Raw genomic sequence first — 19986 nt, 5'->3', positions numbered from 1 at the left:
ATGACTGAATGACTGAATGAATAAATAATAATTCTATTAAAAATAACATTAATAATATTAATAAAAAAATAATAATAAACAATAATAATAACAACTATACTACTACTACTACTACTTCTACTACTACTACTACTAATAATAATAATAATAATAATAATTATGATTTCGTTTATAAACGTCTCTATGGAAAAGGATGGGATTCATTTCCAGAGGATTTACCTCAATCCCGGATACAAACCTGGAGCTTCAAAGATCAAGGGTTTTCCTAAGGATACTGGTGGTACCTATAATTCGCAGGTCTGAAAGCTAGCTAAAACATTGTGGATTTGTAGTTTTTCAATCGTCCTTCCAGAGGACTTGACACTACTCCGAGTGTACCAACAGCGACCGGCTACTTCGAATGTGAAATATACCAAACATTGCTAAAACTTTGCAATTAGTTTCACTCTTCTAAGGTACTCGCTCCTGACTTTCTCCTTCTTTTCTCTGTTCATGATGCCTACACCCTCCAACACTCACACATACTTATATCTTATATGTTCTATTTCTTTCATGATTTCTTCATTTGGCCGCACTATTCCATTCAGATGAACCTTTATTCCTCTTTTCATCACCAGCGCCCTCACTTAATAATCCCAAACTCAATCCCAATGCCTTCTGAGTATGCCCCACAAGTTCTACTGGCCTCTCCATTTCCTTTTCATTTCTATCGAATATTTTCAAATCATCCATAAACAGTAGATGGTTAAGTCGTTTGTAGTAGTAGTAGTAGTAGTAGTAATAATAACAATAATAATAATAATGATAACATTAAGATTAATAATAATAATAATAATAATAATAATAATAATAATAATAATAATAACAACAACAATATGCTTTGGAATATATCCACTGTGGTTACAAGACTTTAATACTAAATTTACTTTTCTCTTGAAGCAACCAATCTGGTATGTCTACAAAATCAAATCAATGCAACAATATAACATTTCCTCTCAAACAACTTACACAATGATTACATAATCAAGTATCGATTGCAAATGTGTTTTTTCTTTTTTCGCCAAAGTATCTTTCGATAACTAGTAGTGACATATAATATTAAAACACACAATGAGTCTGCCAAAACAGCTTATAACAAACTAATATTTGTGCAAAATGGAAAAAAAGCAATGATCCAAGACAAACATATCCATTATGTCCAGACGGTGTAATAAAAACTCCCAAGAAATAAGCAGAACTGATAACAGCTACTAATACTTCAAAAGAACGGCAGAGTTTGGTTTACATTCCATATTCCATGTTTTTTTATAAATGGCTTTTTGCTTATGAGTTTTTAAAAATTAGCATCATAACGTTGTCTATTTTTGTTAGCAAATTTGCATGTGCATTTCCAATACAATTTTAGAATATTGGAGAACTGAATTAATTTCTTATTTTATTTTTCGGATTTTTTTTTTGATAGGGAAAATAATTGAAGGTAGAGAATGAGAATTTATTAGATAGAGAATAATATATTTTTAGATAGAGAATACTATTTTTTTAGATAGAGAATGAAATTATTTTTAGATGGAGAATAATAAATTCATCAGTTAAACTACTGCTCTCATCGTAGTTGTTGTTTCTCGATATTTACGAAAATAATTTTTGTTTCATATTTTTGTGTTTCACATTTTTGTGTTTCATAATTTTTGTGTTTCATATTTTTGTGATAATATTTTTGTATTTCATATTTTTGTGTTTCATATTTTTGTGTTTCATATTTGAGTGTTTCATATTTTTTTGTTTCATATTCTTGTGATCACGTTTTTGTGTTTCATATTTTTGTGTTTCATATTTTTGTGTTTCATATTTTGTGTTTCATATTTTTGTGTTTCATATTTTAGTGTTTCATTTCTTTGTGTTTCATATTTTTGTGTTTCATATTTTTTGTTTCATACTTTTGTGTTTCATATTTTTTTGTTTCATATTTTTTGTTTCATATTTTTGTGTTTCATATATTTGTGTTTCATATTATGTGTTTCATATTTTTTGGTTTCATATTTTTGGTTTCATATTTTTTTTTTCATATTTTTTGTTTCATTTTTTGTTTCATTTTTTGTTTTTCATATTTTTGTGTTTCATATTTTTATGTTTCATATTTGTAGTTTCATATTTTTATGTTTCATATTTTCTGTTTCATATTTTTTGTTTCATTTTTTGTGTTTCATATTTTTGTGTTTCATATTCTAGTGTTTCATATTTTTGTGTTTCATATTTTTGTGTTTCATATTTTTGTTTTTCATATTTTTGTGTTTCATATTTTTGTGACTATATTTTTGTGTTTCATATTTTTGTGTTTCATATTTATTTGATCATATTTTTGTGTTTCATATTGTAGTGTTTCATATTTTTGTGTTTCATATTGTAGTGTTTCATATTTTTGCCTTTCATATTTTTGTGATCATATTTTTGTGTTTCATATTTTTGTGTTTCATATTTTTGTGTTTCATATTTTAGTGGTTCATATTTTTGTGTTTCATATTTTTGTGTTTCATATTTTTGTGATCATATTTTTGTATTTCATATTTTTGTGTTTCATATTTTTGTGACTATATTTTTGTGTTTCATATTTTTGTGTTTCATATTTTTTGTTTCATATTTTTGTGATCATATTTTTGTGTTTCATATTGTAGTGTTTCATATTTTTGTGTTTCATATTGTAGTGTTTCATATTTTTGCCTTTCATATTTTTGTGATCATATTTTTGTATTTCATATTTTTGTGTTTCATATTTTTGTATTTCATATTTTTGTATTTCATATTTTTATATTTCATATTTTTGTGTTTCATATTTTTGTGTTTCATATTTTTGTGTTTCATATTTTAGTGTTTCATATGTTTGTTTTTCATATTTTTGTGTTTCATATTTTTGTGTTTCATATTTTTGGTTTTCTTATTTTTGTGTTTCATATTTTTTGTTTCGTACTTTTATGTTTCATATTTTTGGTTTTCATATTTTTGAGTTTGCTATTTTTGTTTCATATTTTTGTGTTTCATATTTTTATGTTTCATATTTTTGTATTTCATATGTTTGTGTTTCATATTTTTTGTTTCATATTTTTGTGTTTCAGATTTTTGTGTGTAATATTTTTTGTTTCATATTTTTTGTTTCATATTTTAGTGTTTCATATTTTTGTGTCTCATATTTTTGCGTTTCATATTTTTAGTTTCATATTTTTTCTTTAATATTTTTGTGTTTCATCTTTTTGTTTAATATTTAAGTGTTTATTTTTTGTTTCATATTTTTGTTTAATATTTTTGTGTTTCATATTTTTATGTTTCATATTTTTGTTTCATATTTTTTGTTTTATATTCTTGTGTTTAATATTTGAGTGTTTCATATTTTTGTGTTTCGTATTTTTGTGTTTCATATTTTAGTGTTTCATAATTTGTGTGTTTAATATTTTAGTGTTTCATTATTTTCTGTTTCATATTTTAGTATCTCATATTTTTGTGTTTCGTATATTTGTGATTCATATTTTTTGTTTCATATTTTTAGCTTCATATTTTTGTGCTTCATATTTTTTGTTTCATATTTTTGTGTTTCATATTTTGCGTTTCATATTCTTTTGTTTCATATTCTTAGTGGTAAATTTTTTGGTGTTTCATATTTTTGGGTTTCATATTTTTTGTTTCATATTTTTGTGTTTCATATTTTTGTGTTTCATATTTTTTGTTTCATATTTTTGTGTTTCATATTTTTATGTCTCATATTTTTGTGTTTCATATATTTGTGTTTCATATTTTTTGTTTCATATTTTTAGCTTCATATTTTTGTGTTTCATATTTTTGTGTTTCATATTTTTGTGTTTCATATTTTTGCGTTTCATATTCTTTTGTTTCATATTCTTTTGTTTCGTTTTCTGTTTCATATTTTTGTATTTCATATTTTTTTGTTTCATATTTTAGTGTTTAATATTTTAGTGTTTTATTTTTTAGTGTTTCATATTTTAGTGTTTAATTTTTTGGTGTTTCATATTTTTGTCATTCATATTTTTGTGTTTCATATTGTATTGATTTATATTTTAGTGTTTCATTTATCAGTGTTTCATATTGTAGTGTTTAATATTTTAGTGTTTCATATTTTTGTGAACATATTTTTTTGTTTAATATTTTAGAATTTCATATTTTAGTTTTCATATTTTTGTTTCATATTTTTGTGTTTCATATTTTAGTGTTTCAAATTTGTTTGTTTCATATTTTTGTGTTTCATATTTTTGTTTCATATTTTTGTTTGTCATATTTTAGGGTTTACTATTTTTGTCTTTCATATTTTTTTTCATATTTGTTTGTTTCATATGTGTTTGTTTCATATTTTTTGTTGTATATTTTAGTGTTTCATATTTTTGTGTTTCATAATTTTGTGTTTCATATTTTAGTGGTTCATATTTTTGTGTTTCATATATTTGTGTTTCGTATTTTTATGTTTCATATTTAAGTGTTTCATATTTTAGTGTTTCATATTTTTGTTTTACATATTTATGTTTCAAATTTTTTTCTTTCATATTTTTGTGTTTCATATTCTTTTTTTTTTCTTTTAATTTTTGTGTTTCATATTTTAGTGTTTCATAATTTTGTGTTTCATATTTTTGTGTTTCATATTTAAGTTTTTCATATTTTAGTGTTTCATATTTTAGTGTTTTATACTTTAGTGATTCATATTTAAGTGTTTCATATGTTAGTGTTTTATAATTTTGTGTTTCAGATTTGTTTTTTTTATATTTTAGTCTTTCATATTTAAGTGTTTCATATTTTGTGTTTCATTTCTTTGTGTTTTATATTTTTGTGTTTCATATTTTGGTGTTTCATATTTAAGTGTTTCATAATTGTTGTGTTTCATATTTGTATGTTTTATATGTTAGTGTTTCATATTTTAGTGTGTCATATTTTCGTGTTTCATTTCTTGGTGTTTCATATTTTTGTGTTTCATATTTTGTTCTTTCATTTTTAGTGTTTCATATTTTTATGTTTAATATTTTTGTGTTTCATATTTTAATTTTTCATTTTTTTTTCTGTCATATTTTTGTGTTTGGTATTTTTGTGGTATCCGATATTTATGAAGGTCGTCGTATTTTTCTTTACAACATATAAATTATTCCAAATTTAATCATTGTCGCAAAAGTTTTACGCTTTCCGTTCTTTATATCTTCAAATATTTATTGACGGTGATTAGTTTGGTTGTTTTATATCTAAATAAAATGTTGTTTTTTGCTTTTGGTTGTGTAGAATATGACATCAAAGCATACAATAAAGAAAACATACGAAACACATTTAATGTTTAGCTTATTAATGATATAAAGCCTGATCTAGTTACACCAGGGTATAAAAAGAAAATGGCTATGCTTTAGTTTTAAACTTCTGTTATTTATGAGGGGTGATTGTTTATACTGGCTGATTGATCGAATTATTGTTATCGTCTTGAGTGTTATTTTTGCAACGTTTTGGTTGGATCTTCCTTCTAACATCCTCAGGCACGTTGGGTTTTTGTTTCCAATAAACAGCATACTTGAGGACGTCGAAAGGCAATCCGAGCGAAACCTTGCACTAATAAAATTCAAGATGAGAAAGCTTCTGGGCTTGACCATTACTCCTGATCTTAAATGGAACACGTATATCAAATCTGTTGCCAAGGCCGCTGGAAAAATGGTGGGATCTTTCTATCGATCCAGTAGATATCTCACTGCTGATGCAATTCTCTACCTATATAAGAGCCAGGTACGTCCAAGGATGGAATACTGTTGCCACATCTGGGCAGGAGCTGCTAGAAAGGACTTGTCCTGCCTTGATAGAGTTCAAAATAGACTTCGTAGCCTCGTAGCCTCTCACAGAAGAGATGTTGCAAGTTTGTCTCTGATGTATCGTTATTTTCATGGAAAGTGTTCAACTGAGCTTCAATCTATGGTCCCCTCTCGCCAAACTTTCACAAGATACACTCGTCTAGCTGTAAACACTATCAATAATTTCCCCCACTCTTTATCTGTGCCTAAACCTAAACGTAGATTCCATGAACAAAGCTTCTTTCTTAGAACTGCACGCCTGTGGAATTGTCTTCCGTTTTCCTGCTTTCCGGCTGACTACAATATGGTTGTGTTCAAGTCTAAAGTAAATAAGTTCTTGATGAGCCGTTCCATATAAGTTATTAAATTTACCAAATTTTCATTACTAATGATTACTATATTGACCAATTTCTACTGTACACTCTTTAACCCTTATCCTTGAGTGGCCTCTGGACCTTGATAATGTGGTGATGCCTTTGTAAAAAAAAAAAATATTCCGGCTAATACAATCAATATTATTTCGTTATTTACGTTGTCTTGTTTTATGCGATAACAATCATTTCCGGAGTATTTTATGCTGAATACACTACATTTGAAAAAGTACTGGAGCATAACTAACATTAAATTGGGCGTATTTGAACAGTTTAACAGGAAATCGTTAACATAAGCTTTAGAATTCTTAACCCAACTCCATGTATTAAAATGTTGAAAGTTCGATAAGATATTTAAATCCAATATTTTTTTCAATAACATATGGAGACAGCAAAATGTAAAGTCAAAAAGCAAAGAACAAATAAACGAAACGTCGTGTAGGAGCGGCTGATTTTATTTAAAATAAATTTATTCTGAATTATAAATATATTAATTTTACTTAAATACGACATACGTTAAGGTGAAAAAGGAAAATAACTGTTTTGTAATTTGAATTAATAATTAAAAAAATTAATAAAAAAAATATTAACATAGTGAATTAAATATTGCCGTAGAGAAAACTTATTTTTGTAGAGCTGCCCAATCGTTTAAATCTATAAAAATGAAATAGGTAAGTCAAACTATTTGTAAAAACATAAAGAACGGTGAAAAACTATGTAAGAAGAGGATATGGCTGTCTACAAATATAGGATATAATCGGTATTTTTTATAGATTACTAAAGTAAGAAGAGAAATGGAAACTTTCATCAGAAGTTTCAATTTAAGAGTTTTAGCAACGTGTTCAGAATGTTACATCAGAGTAGGAAATCGTAATCAACACGTGGCAGATAAATTCATCAAATATCTCTCTTTTATTCAGAACTGTAAACTATAGTGGTCAGTGTTAAAGTATGGGCTTGAGGTAAAATCACGATATTATGTGTGTAGATTGCATACTGGAAAAGGAAAAAAATGACATAAAAGCTTCAATATCGTAAAAGGGTTGTGTACTGTTTATATTAATAGCTGTCGATCCATTAATCGCCTGAAAATACTAATGTTCATACTGTAAGGAAGAATTGCAAGATCCTTTTAATGCCTATATGAATCATCATCGTCATCATCATCATCATCATTATGTAGTCGTAAACAAATTCTTAGTGAGCTGACCTTAGAACTTTCTATACTCTACAACAAATGCCTTTCCGAATTTTCCTAGCCTGATAGCTGGAAAGTTGTCTCTGCAACTACAGCTTTGAATAATTGTTAGTCCTCACGCGAAAGAGCAGGACACAAAATGTTTTAAATAATAATAATAATAATAATAATAATAATAATAATAATAATAATAATAATAATAATAATAACAAAAACTTTCGCTGACGAGGACTACTATTGACTCTAACCAGTTATACAGCCCTTTTGAAATTTTCATCTCAATTTTTCTCGTTATGTACTGAATATTTGTTAATGAAACCTACATGAAATATGTTCGTTATTAAATTTTAACGATGTTCTATTCTGAAGGAATTAAAAAAATAATCTAAAAAAGTTATTTTTAAATTTTTGTCATCAAAATAAGATTTTCTCATTATTCAGACCTGTGTCACGAAGAAGTGGTTGCAAAAAATCAGTCGTGGTGTGAGGAAAAATACAAACTGAAACAGAGAGAATATTTAGACCGGTAATAATACAAAGAGGAGGTTGCAAAATGAGTTGCGGTGGGAGGAGAAATACAAACTGAATTGCAATTTCAAAACATAATCTTTCATCTAGAAGTAATTATATAGATAAAATTTTAAATTATTTTTAAAGTGAAACAGAATGTACATTTTATAAAATAAATCAAAGGTATTTTTTTTAATTCAATTTAAATTAAATTTTAATGCCTTACTTTTTAAAATTTATAAAAGTGCACCTTGAAGATAAATACATTTCAAATTGCATCTTGAACCTTTATTTTTAAAGTCTAGAGTAAAAACATTTTGTTTAACAATTTTCATCCCTAAAATGATTTTCTAATTTGTATGAACAAACCAGGCGCTTTTTTCGTATTGAATTGCCTAAAAAACAGGTTTTTCCGATATTTTATTCCGTAATTTTTAACATTTCCATTAATTATAAATGAATGTATTTTTATTTTATTCCCTAACTTTGAATGCATTTCAAATAAATGTATATTTTATTCCCTAACTTGTGAAAGAATTGACTAAAATTAGAAGAAAAAAAATCATCAGCAGCAACATAAGCAGCAACAGAAACAGTAGTATCATCATCATCATCATCATCATCATCAATGTTGAATGAACAGCTTATTTGTTAAATGGAGATGTGTTTTGTAATTACGCACAAGTCACCAGATTTCTGTAGTCATTTGCAATGTTGTACATAATTAACAAACGCACAAAAATTCGAAGATTTGGATTTCAAAGTAAGTAACAAAATAAATATTGGATTTCTGTTGATCTCTTGCAATTATCAATTCACAACAGTTTATGACAAGGAAAACCATAATTTAGTTGTTGCATAATTGATTGAATAGCCGCATTGTTTTTTTTTATGTAGAAATAATGGTTGTTTGACCAACTTGTTGAGAGATTATGTTTCAATCAAAGAAAAAACGTATGAAAAAACAAGAGTCCGTCTGCATGTTGTGTACATCTCCGAATACCTGTAAACGATGCCACCAAGCGTGTGTGAATTGAAGAGTCATTGTGAAGAGAATGGAGAGATGGTGCTTTGGAGTGTATGGATATTAAAATAACGGGCTTACATATGGAGATGGTTTATGGCACTACATTTTTACATTTAATTTAAAGATGGCCCCGTTGTAATCTGCAAGGAAGTAGTACCAAATATATATATACAGGGTGTCCATGAAGTCTGGCTACATTATGTAGCCATACTTTATGGAAGCATCCTGTAGATTATGTAGCCAGACGTTGTGGGCACCCTGTACACACACACACACACACACGCACACGTGTATATATATATATATATATATATATATATATATATATATGATTAGTTTTTTTTTTGGAAAAAGAATTCCAGCAGAGTGCTCAATTAAAAGGAAAATCCAAATTGTAATAGCGTCGAATATTGGCTGAAGAGAGTTTGATAAGGATACCTTAAACGGGCCTTATTATCGGGCTTGAAACCGACGATACCAATGATATGTCTCAACTAACAACTTTCTGTACACGAAATATAAATATATATATATATATATACATATATATATATATATATATATATATATATGTGTGTGTGTGTGTGTATACAGGGTGCCCACAAAGTCTGACTACATAATCTACACGATGCTTCCACAAAGTCTGGCTACATAATGTAGCCAGACTTTGTGGACATCCTGTATATATATTTGATTTAAAGATGGCCATGTTGCAATCTGTAAAGAATCAGTCCCAAACATATATAGGTCCTTATAGAAAAAGAGAGATCCGCTTCGTAAAACTATTACGACAAAATTTCTATAATAAAAGCAGAGAGAAAAATGTCGTACAAATGGTAGATATGCATTTGAAACTTTCTAAGCTCGTTGACACACTTGTTTCCATTTAATTACGGAACGGAGAAACGTTTAACCTGATCAGTACTGAAATTGATGACCAGTTGGAAGTACCAGGTACTGTATGTGATCTTCGCTATCACGGCATTGTTTCCAGTCATCCTAGATTTCTCCTTGCATCTGAACTCAAGCAGTGCCAATTCAGGAGAGGTGTGGTTGGAGACTGCGCAACCAGTACCTCATAACTCCATGCGCAGCTACCTTTACAATGTGTATCAATCGTCTTTCGAAACTGGTCGGAGGTATCGCAAGGTCTTAATTCACAACGTAGAAATAGAGCAACTGGTTAGAACTCATTTAACCCTTGTTAGATTCAACATTATGATATACTAGCGGGGGTAACCGGCGTTGCCCGGTTGTTTGGAGTTGTGTGCGTAAGGGGGGTAAATTAAAGAATAAGTGAAGAAATAACCCTGTTTAATATCTCAATAGAAATAAAAACGATGTTAAACTTCTGTAAAAAATCGGCAAAACTAAAACAAAAAACAAAAAAACATCGAACAAACGAAAAACATCTTTAAAAAAGAAATCGGAAAAACAGAAAACATTAATCAGGAAAAAAGAAAAACACAGCGTAAAGCGAAAAAAAAATGGCATAAATAACCCTTCGATTCGCTTAAATCCAATTGTGCGTTTCATCCAGTTCCTTCCAGTTTTTTTTTAATCAGCTACAAAACAAAATAAAGCAAAATTCCCTACTAGTTTGTTCAGTCAACTACAAAACTAAATATAGCGAAATAAAGCGAAATAAACGAAATAAAAAATATCACTAATAAACCTTCGATTCGCTTAAATCCAATGCTGCGTTTCGCCCAGTACAAAACATAGAACGAAAAGGAACGTTAAAATGGCATTCGTTTTTTTAAGCAACTACGATCCCAAACCGGTGTTTCATCACACTGTCCCTTTTGAACGGATCCGCTACAGGGTAAGTGGTAGCGGGGATAGGAGAAATTTATTAGAGATACAAATTTGTACAACTTCTGTAGATTCTATCTGATTTTGGCTGTGGACTCTCGCCAGAGAAAATATAGGAATCCACGATTATCGAGTGTAGAGGTAATAATGCAACATTTGGTGTCTAAAACTTGGATAAGATCTCCAGACTATCAAGGTGTAATGTGATATGTTCACTAGAATGCTGTGACATGAAAAAAGCGATATTGATTAATTGCTAATGGGCAGAGTCAAATTTGTCTTATAGTTATTATATGAGGAATATTTTTTGCATTGTATAATAAACATATCAGATATGGAAGCATTACATAAAAAATAACAAGTAATCCAAAATGGTGCCTCATTTTCCATATTGGATAACATTACCTAATATTTAACTATTTGAAGTATGTATTTACATTAGCAAATGTGCCTATCTCAATAGATTTTAACTTTAAAAGATTCCTCACATATTAATATTTAAAAAAAAAAGTATGCAACCCTATAGATAAATTTTTCCTTGCAATAAACAAATGTGTCTTTCTCAATAGATTTTAACTTGATTCCTATTAATATTAACAAAAACAAATACAACCCTACCGATAAACTTTTCCTAGCAATAAACTCATGCCGTGATTTATTGATATTCCTCAATAATGTCCACTTGGTATTTTAAGTATCCTGTATTAGATCCACGGCAACAAAAAGAAAGCAATATTTAGTAGCATGAACTCAAAGGCAAAACTGTTTAATTAAAACAAATTTATGTTATTTTTTTAATTTGTAATTTGTTTTGGAATCCTTTAAGATGAGGTTTCATAATTTGTGTATTTATTTCTTTGTAGACTGTTATCGTCATCTTAATTGTTGTTTAACCACGTTTTGACCACTTCATCCTCTGGCATTCTTCAGGTGGTTAAGCGCAAGCGGATAGAAATTCTGAGTCTAGTAACTGTACTCAAAGTAAGACAAAAAAGCGATCACACGCAGTAATTAACGGTGATACTGATACTTACCATTTCTATCCAGTCGCGCGCAACCACCTGAGAAAGGCCAGAAAATAGGTTGGTCAAAGCGTGTTGAAACAACTACAACTATGAAGATGAGGATAGCATCCAGCAAAAAAAGAAAAACCAAAGTTCTTCCTGGCTACGGTTGTGGATATAAATTAAATGTTTCCCTTTCAGAAAAAAAGAACAATGGACAATGTAGTTAAATCAATATCATATTTGATGTTCATGTACAAGTAAGGATCAAGTTTACCATGTATCCTTGGAATAAACGACAAGATAGATGCAGGAAGTAATATGCCCAAACGAATAAAATAAAATTAATAACAGAAAATAATGAAAAAATCTTTTTCAAACAGGAACTGCCGGAATGTTGTTCACACACGTAGTTAACTGTTACGATTGCGTTTCACAACGTCAATCAAACAAATCGACAAATGTACATGTGTCAATTTTTACTGGTGAGTCAGAAGTTATATAGGCCAAAAGTTACTCGATAATAAGGTTTTATAAGATGAGTTAATTTTTCCTAGAATTATGAAGCGTATGATGAGTCCAAATAATGTTGGGCAACACCTGGAGACATTTAATTACAATCATTTGTTGACATTGGATTTACAAATGACCATACAATCTTCAGTGGCACATAAATCATGTTACGTCGAGGATTTAAGTTTTTGTTACCACATATTTCGAAACACTAGCATGTTCACTGTATCGACTATGTAATATTTGTCTATATAAATAAAAATTGTACGAGTTGCTCTTTTTATTGAGCACTCTTAATTACCTCGTGTTAATTCATGAGTCCTTCCTTTCGAACATATTAAACTTGGTATATATATTCTGAATAGTATATGCATTATAACAGCCGGTATTGACAAAATAATAACATTGTTTATGCATAACGAAACAGATTTGAAAAAAATATTGAAATTTTTACATACTGGTGGAGGTGTTTTGCATGAAAAATAAATATTTCGATGTTGGAATGTAACTATACAGTTATTCTGATATATATATATATATATATATATATATATATATATATATATATATATAGGACTATCCACTTATCTAGTGCTTCATTTTTTAAAATTAAATATGTGTTAACTCTTTTTCAATATGTCTTTTAACATGTTTTATTAAGCATTTGTTCATATATATATATATATATATATATATATATATATGTATATATATGTATATACATATATATATATATATATATATATGTATATATATGTATATACATATATATATAACTACTTCATTTACTCACATAAGATTAATATACGAAAGTATAGATTTATACGTAAATTTTACGTATTTACTTCAAAAGTGCTCGATACGTAGGTAGAGCTAGTTAGTAATTTATAAAATATATATGGCGATTAAGCTACACTGAATAGTCGGCGTTTCCTCCACTCTAGGATTCGCCAGGCTTATGCGCGAATTCTGTGGTTGTTTATCGCTTTTATATGGCCCCCTACTGTTGAGGATTTTAGTTAGCCAATCAGCTTTTTAGTATCCACCGCGCTCCTTCCTATCAGCCAACGGACATGCATTTTTTCGAAAAAAGGATCCGTTATAAAACTAGTTTAGTGGTTTAAGGCAGACATTTTCTTTATATATATATATATATATATATATATATATATATATATATATATATATGCGCACATACATATATGCACACATATACACATATATACATACATTTATGTGTGATCGTTTATGTATATTCATGTTTATCTCCTTTTTATTAGTTTATTTTATATTGTTTTTGTCAGTTTTAAAACTATTTTGTATCGCTATCCTAGAGTAAATTTTATTTTATGAACACAATTATTTGCTATTTCTCTTCTACATTTTAATAGATTTTGGAGTGCTTTAAAGTACAGGATAGCAATTTTTTCATGAAGGCATAATTTGCATGGGTCGTCTAAATGCCTACACGTGGTAGCTTGTCTTATTATTTTCCATTCGACTACAGGCGAATACCCGCTTTCTTTGAATTTCCAGTATTTATTCGCTAGTGTTGCCCAGTTCAAAATAAATGTCTAACAAAAAGCGTAGTTTATCAGGCAACAATATTTGCGAAAGAAAACCCAAATAACAAGAAATATTCCGTAGGCATGACTTCCTTAGATTTCTAAACCCGATACTAAGACCACAAAAGTACATTCAACAATAAAAAACACCGTATAAAAAGAACACTAGCGAATAAATACTGGGAACTCAAAGAAAGCGATACAAAATAGTTTTAAAACTGACAAAAAACAATAGAAAATAAACAAATAAACAAGTAAATAAACATGAATATACATAAACGATCACACATATATGTATGTATATATATGTATATATATGCATATATGTATGTACACATATGTATATTTATATATAAACAAAAGAAAATGGCTACCTGAAACCACTAAACTAGTTTTAAAACAGATCCTTTGTTTGATAAAATGCATGCCCATTGGCTGATAGGAAGGGACGCGGTGGATACTAGAAAGCTGATTGGCTAACTAAAATCCTCAACAGAACAGGACCACATAAAAACGGTAAACAACCACAGAATTCGCGCATAAGCCTGGCGAATCCTAGAGTGGAGGAAACGCCGAATATTCAGTGTAGCTTAATCGGCATATGTATTTTATAAAGTACTATATATATATATATATATATATATATATATATATATATATATATATGTACATATACATATATATATACATATACATATACATATACATATATTGATGGAAGGAGAAAAGTAGGATACATATTTAGGCTCGCGCCAGATGCGTCAGTGTTTTCAGGCAATCATCGATATCTGTGTTTATTTAGCTCAAAATCTACAATACTTTAGTCGGAATATTACTTCTGATTTTCGATTTTTTTATTCCCTTAAACAACATTTCGACTTCACAACTCCTTATCAGTATTCATTTCCGTTTAAACCCACTGTTTTCCCCATGCTAATTTTACATAACACATTGATTTCTAGTGCTTCTGAAAAGCTCGAAGACCAGATAGTCAGCGATGAGTTCAATTACATTCATAATTTATGCAATGATTACCATTATTCTAGTTTTCCTGCCAGACTACAAAAATTATTTGACTTGAAACGTAATATTTGCATAATATAATTACAACTCTGATTTGCCCAGTTGGCATAGTCACTATAAATATCTGTGGAAATGATCAATTTGAACTATTTTTGCTTTCAAATAAAATCCGATTGATAAGAATGAACTGTATTTTCTTCATGAAACTTTCTACAATTCCGATCAAATTTGTCATTTTAAATATAGTTTATTTTCTATAATTCATGATAAAGTTTATTTAAACATTGAATTTGATATTTGATGTGAAATTTAAACTTTACTTATTTCGCTTCAATTTTATTATCAATAAGCCATTGAATTGTCTCCCAGACGTAGTCGGATTGTAAGGAATTATGTTGCTCTTGTTTCATTTGAGGCTGAGCCCTTAAATGTAATATTTAGTCTCATTAATTTGATGCTAAGTTTTACAATTAAAAGATGAGCCTTATTGAAGTTGTTTTATTTCAATCAAAAATTGAACCTTATGAATTTAAGGTTGATTTTTTAATTTGAAATTAAGCCAAATAATTTGACCTTCAGTGAATCGAGTTGAAATTATTTATTAATTTTGATTTCTTAGAATTTTATTAATTAAAAGTTGAGTTCCTTTGACTGAAAATTTTATCTCATTATATTGAGTTTGGCTTCCTTTAATTAGACTTGAAGCATTATTAATTTACGACAGATTTTAATTGGAAGTTTCATACTGTTAATTTAAATTAAATTTACTTCAATTAGATGTTGAGCCTTATTAATTGGAAGTTATTTGTTTCAATTAGAAAGTGAATCTAATGAATTAAAAGTGATTTTTTTTCAATTTGAAGTTAAACCTCATAAATTTGATGTTGACATCTTTCAATGAAAAGGTGAGACTTATGAATTAAAAATTTAGTTCTTGAATTTAAAGTTGAGATTTACCAATTTGAAGTTGTTTTCTTACAAGTACGAGTCACTTACTTCACTTCAATTTTTATATTAATATATTACTGATTTTTTTCCATGGTTTGACAGGTAAGAATTTCGTTTGTCTGTTTAATTCCAGGTTGATTAATTTAAATCACGAAAGGAATCCTTATCAAAGCAGTGGAGGCACCCGGCGTTGCTCGCTCGTAAAATAAAATAAAAAAAATTGACAGCGCCGGGCGGGGGCGTAACTCACTCGGAAACTCTGTTTAAATATGATATTTTAATTTTAAAAAAGTGCGTATCCAGTCGTAAAAAATAGGACTTGGTGCAATCAGCCAGATGCGAAAGTAAATTTTTTTAAGCAAAAAAAGAAGAGAAAAATGCCGTATTATGGGCACGAACTCAAATAACATACGTTAGTAAGCGAACACGTTATCGCTGGGACAACGAAAACACACATGTTACCACTTTGCGAATTCAGCAGTTTAGACGAAAGAACAAAAAATAGTTCGCACATGCGCGGTTTACAAACAGCTTTTTATATGAATGCCTCTTTCAAAGAAAACGGCAGTTCTACACGAAATAATTGAGGATTTTTCGAATTTTTCGATATTATGTGTCTTAGAGATCGTTCTTACTAACGCTACTACGTTCGTGCAGCTTCGATATGTATTCAAAAATATTTTAGCAGAAAAAACACACATACACACGAGACGACTATTTTAATAATATAGAAGCTCAGTTCCTTCAATCAGAAGTTGAGCCTTATTAATTGGAAGTTGTTTTATTTTAAGAAAAAAATTAACCTTATTAATATAAAGTTTTGATTTTTTTTTCAATTACCGTTAAAGCCTATTAATTTAAAATTGATTCTTTTCAATTATAAATCGAGCCTTATGGATTTAAAGTTTAATTTTCTTCAATTCAAATGTAGACTTTATGTTTTCTTTCTAAATTAAAGTTGAGTATTTGTAATTTTATGTTGTGTACGTTTAATTTGAAATTGGATTATTGAAATTTGAAATGAAACCTTATTAATTTAAGTTAAGTAATTTTGATATGAACTTGAATATATTTAATTTGAGGTTGAGGTTTTTGTAATTTGAAGGCGGTCCTTCCAAATTTGAGGTGTAGCCTTTTATATATACGAGAGTGAGTCATTTTTTTCCTAATTTAAAGTTTCACTTGTTCAATTATAGGATAACATCATGTGGAAAGAGGGATGTGTCAGACTCCAACATGTTGAATAGGAAAATAATAATGAATGAATATTCATTATTATGAATAGTGAACAATATCTTATACTCCTAAGGATGATGGATTACACTTGCCTTGCCTGATCAGGAGGCAGGACAGGATCGAGAAAGCTGGTAACCAGATGAGAAGCAGGAGGTGGCAGAAGTTTAAACATCTTTCTAAATGTATGATATTCACAATTGTAATGCACCTAGTAAAAGCCGTGGTTGTACGTTGATTAACATCATTGATATCATGAACATTCAGTTGTCAACATGATTATGATACAGAACACTGTAACAAATATGCAGACGAATAACATCCTTGTGATTACTTGATTCTCAATGAAGCCTTTTTAACAAAAAAATAATAATTATATTATTGGAGACGCACTCCTACTAACTGGAATAATTAACTATTCCAAGTCCTCACTTCCGACGATGGCATCACTTGCGAGGATGGCGTCACTTCCGTCCATGACGTCATTTCCGGGGAACGAGAATTGGTTGACCAAATGAGTCAGACACATGGAGAGTATGGTCGTCACCTCTAGTCGAGCAGTGAGCAAAGATATTGCTCAATTACGTCTTTTATGTATTTTTGTTAATAGATAGTTATTTAATTGTTACTGTGTCTTCCTTGTAAATGATTCAACACTTACCACCACGACACACATTTCTTTCCTCATATTTTTCTGTCTGAAATCTGATTGTTTTAACTAAAGATGTTGATTTGCCCAATAATCAATACAGTAAAAGTTCAATAATTATTAATTCAATTATTGCGCACACAATAATTGTCAGTCATGAATTAGTGAAATCAATCAAACGATTCTTTAATTGAATTTGACATTTATTAAGAAAAATGTTAATTAATTGATGTGTTTTTTTATGAATAATTTACTAAAATACGCAAGAGTTTATGCCTATTGAATATTATATTAACAAGCACCCCAACTCTGACAATCAAGATTTGGAATAGCAAGCAAAAACTTACTGAAATCTATGCAACTTACCATTCAATGTTACATTTCGAATCAAAACAAGAAGACGAGAATCATATTATTTGGATTTTTCTGGCTACTTTTTTCATCCTAAATGTCATTTTCACAATGTTTCGGTCGATGTATATTCCGAGTTTCTTCAGATGTATCTTGTAAAACTCAGGAGTATTCCTTTTTAAGTTGGAAATTAGTCAGCTAGGACTCGTGGTGCAGTGGTTAGAGTACTCGGATAAATCGATTGTAAAAGTTATATTCTCCCGAAGGTGGATAGTTCAATTATACTTTAATAGTTCTTAATTCCTTTCCTTACTGTAGTGAGTGTTTAATGGCCCTGAGGTAAATGCTCAGAAAATGAAGGAAATGGTGACTTCGAAGCGTGGTTCGAATTTCACGACCGGCAAAAATTGTTACCTACACTAAATAAGCAAAAACTCAGTCGTAGACTACATATTGACTAATTCCCTGTTTGAGACCGGGTATACCCCCCTACTTCATTTCATCTTTTCTTATTACTGAGTTCAGTTTAGAGTAAAATAAAAGATACCTTTTATTAATAAAACCATTTCTTTTTTTGGATATTTTAAAACTAAACATTAATCAAAAGTGACATTTACCGGACATTCATTGTCGCGCCTGACCTCCATAGAATGGAAATATGTCACAACGTATAACAAGGAATATTGTGATAAGTGTTTTAGTGTAAACAGTATGGTATAATAAATTATGGGGTTTATCTATTTTTACTTTCATCATATTTTGCTTTGGTTTTGATACCCCCAAATTCGAAGCTATCTCTTTACAACACGTCCTTTCATAACCTATCATACTTTCATAAATCAGAGTCCATTTTCTGTAGGCTGTTTTTGAACTAATCAACGACGGGTAATTTTGCTAGTATATATATATATATATATATATATATATATATATATATATATATATATATATATATAAGCATGCCCAGTTAGTGTCACTGCTGTGCTTTATGCAAAATCATCTGCCATGCGCTTTTTAAAATGTTCAATTGAACTTCTCTCTGATTTTACAAATAATTACACTAAGATATAATGATATACACCTTATGTCTAGAATCCTTATTTTAATCTGTGTTATGATAGGATTTTGATTCTCGTAATGTCTCAAACGGAATGCTTTACTTATAAGAAAGTTAAATTTAAGGAATCTTTATTTTGTTGGAATCTAATGTAAATTCGGCAAATATTGGGCTGTGTCCCTCCTATGCACTTCCTTTCAGAGTAAATATTTAAAAAAATTAAACTTTGTTGGGATATTTATTAATTGATTTCTATTGTCAAAATTTCAGAACAAAATAAAACAAGATATTTGAATATGTTTTCCACCCACATTTTGCTCAATTTAAATGTAACATAATATAGTCGGCATTAGCTATTCTGCCACATAATAGTTATGTTCCAATAATTATAATGGCCAGCTTACTTGTGTAGAGTATCAATCCTATAAATAAGTCTTTATAATGATATATACATAAGGAGTAGGATGGAGAAGATAGGGATAGAGGGAGAAGAGGTTTAAAATAATTGACACTGTATAAATAAGAGAAAGAACACGTTTTACATGAGGAAAAGCTTTAGTAATTGCATGTGACATTTCAGTTTGGTAAATTACTTAGATGAATAAGAAACAAAAAAAAGGAAAACAATGTATTTGATTCTGTTTAATAGGCAACTCCATTGCACCCATCTTATGTTTCCTTTCATTCTTTCTGTTCGTCTTTTTTATTCGTTTTCTCTTTTTTTTCATTTTTTATCCTAGCTATTATTTTTACATTATACAAACGAGTATTATGGAATTTTCCCATAAAAACTTTACATTAAATAACATCGCACACATACATAAACTGATGTATATATATATACATATATATATATGTATATATATATATATATATATATATATATATATATATATATATATATAC

This window comes from Euprymna scolopes, chromosome 25 (assembly GCF_053919585.1).
Source record: "Euprymna scolopes isolate OS-2025 chromosome 25, ASM5391958v1, whole genome shotgun sequence".
In the NCBI taxonomy this organism is placed as follows: domain Eukaryota; kingdom Metazoa; phylum Mollusca; class Cephalopoda; order Sepiida; family Sepiolidae; genus Euprymna; species Euprymna scolopes.
The sequence above is the reverse complement of the archived record's forward strand: the minus strand, read 5'-3'. Positions refer to the sequence as shown.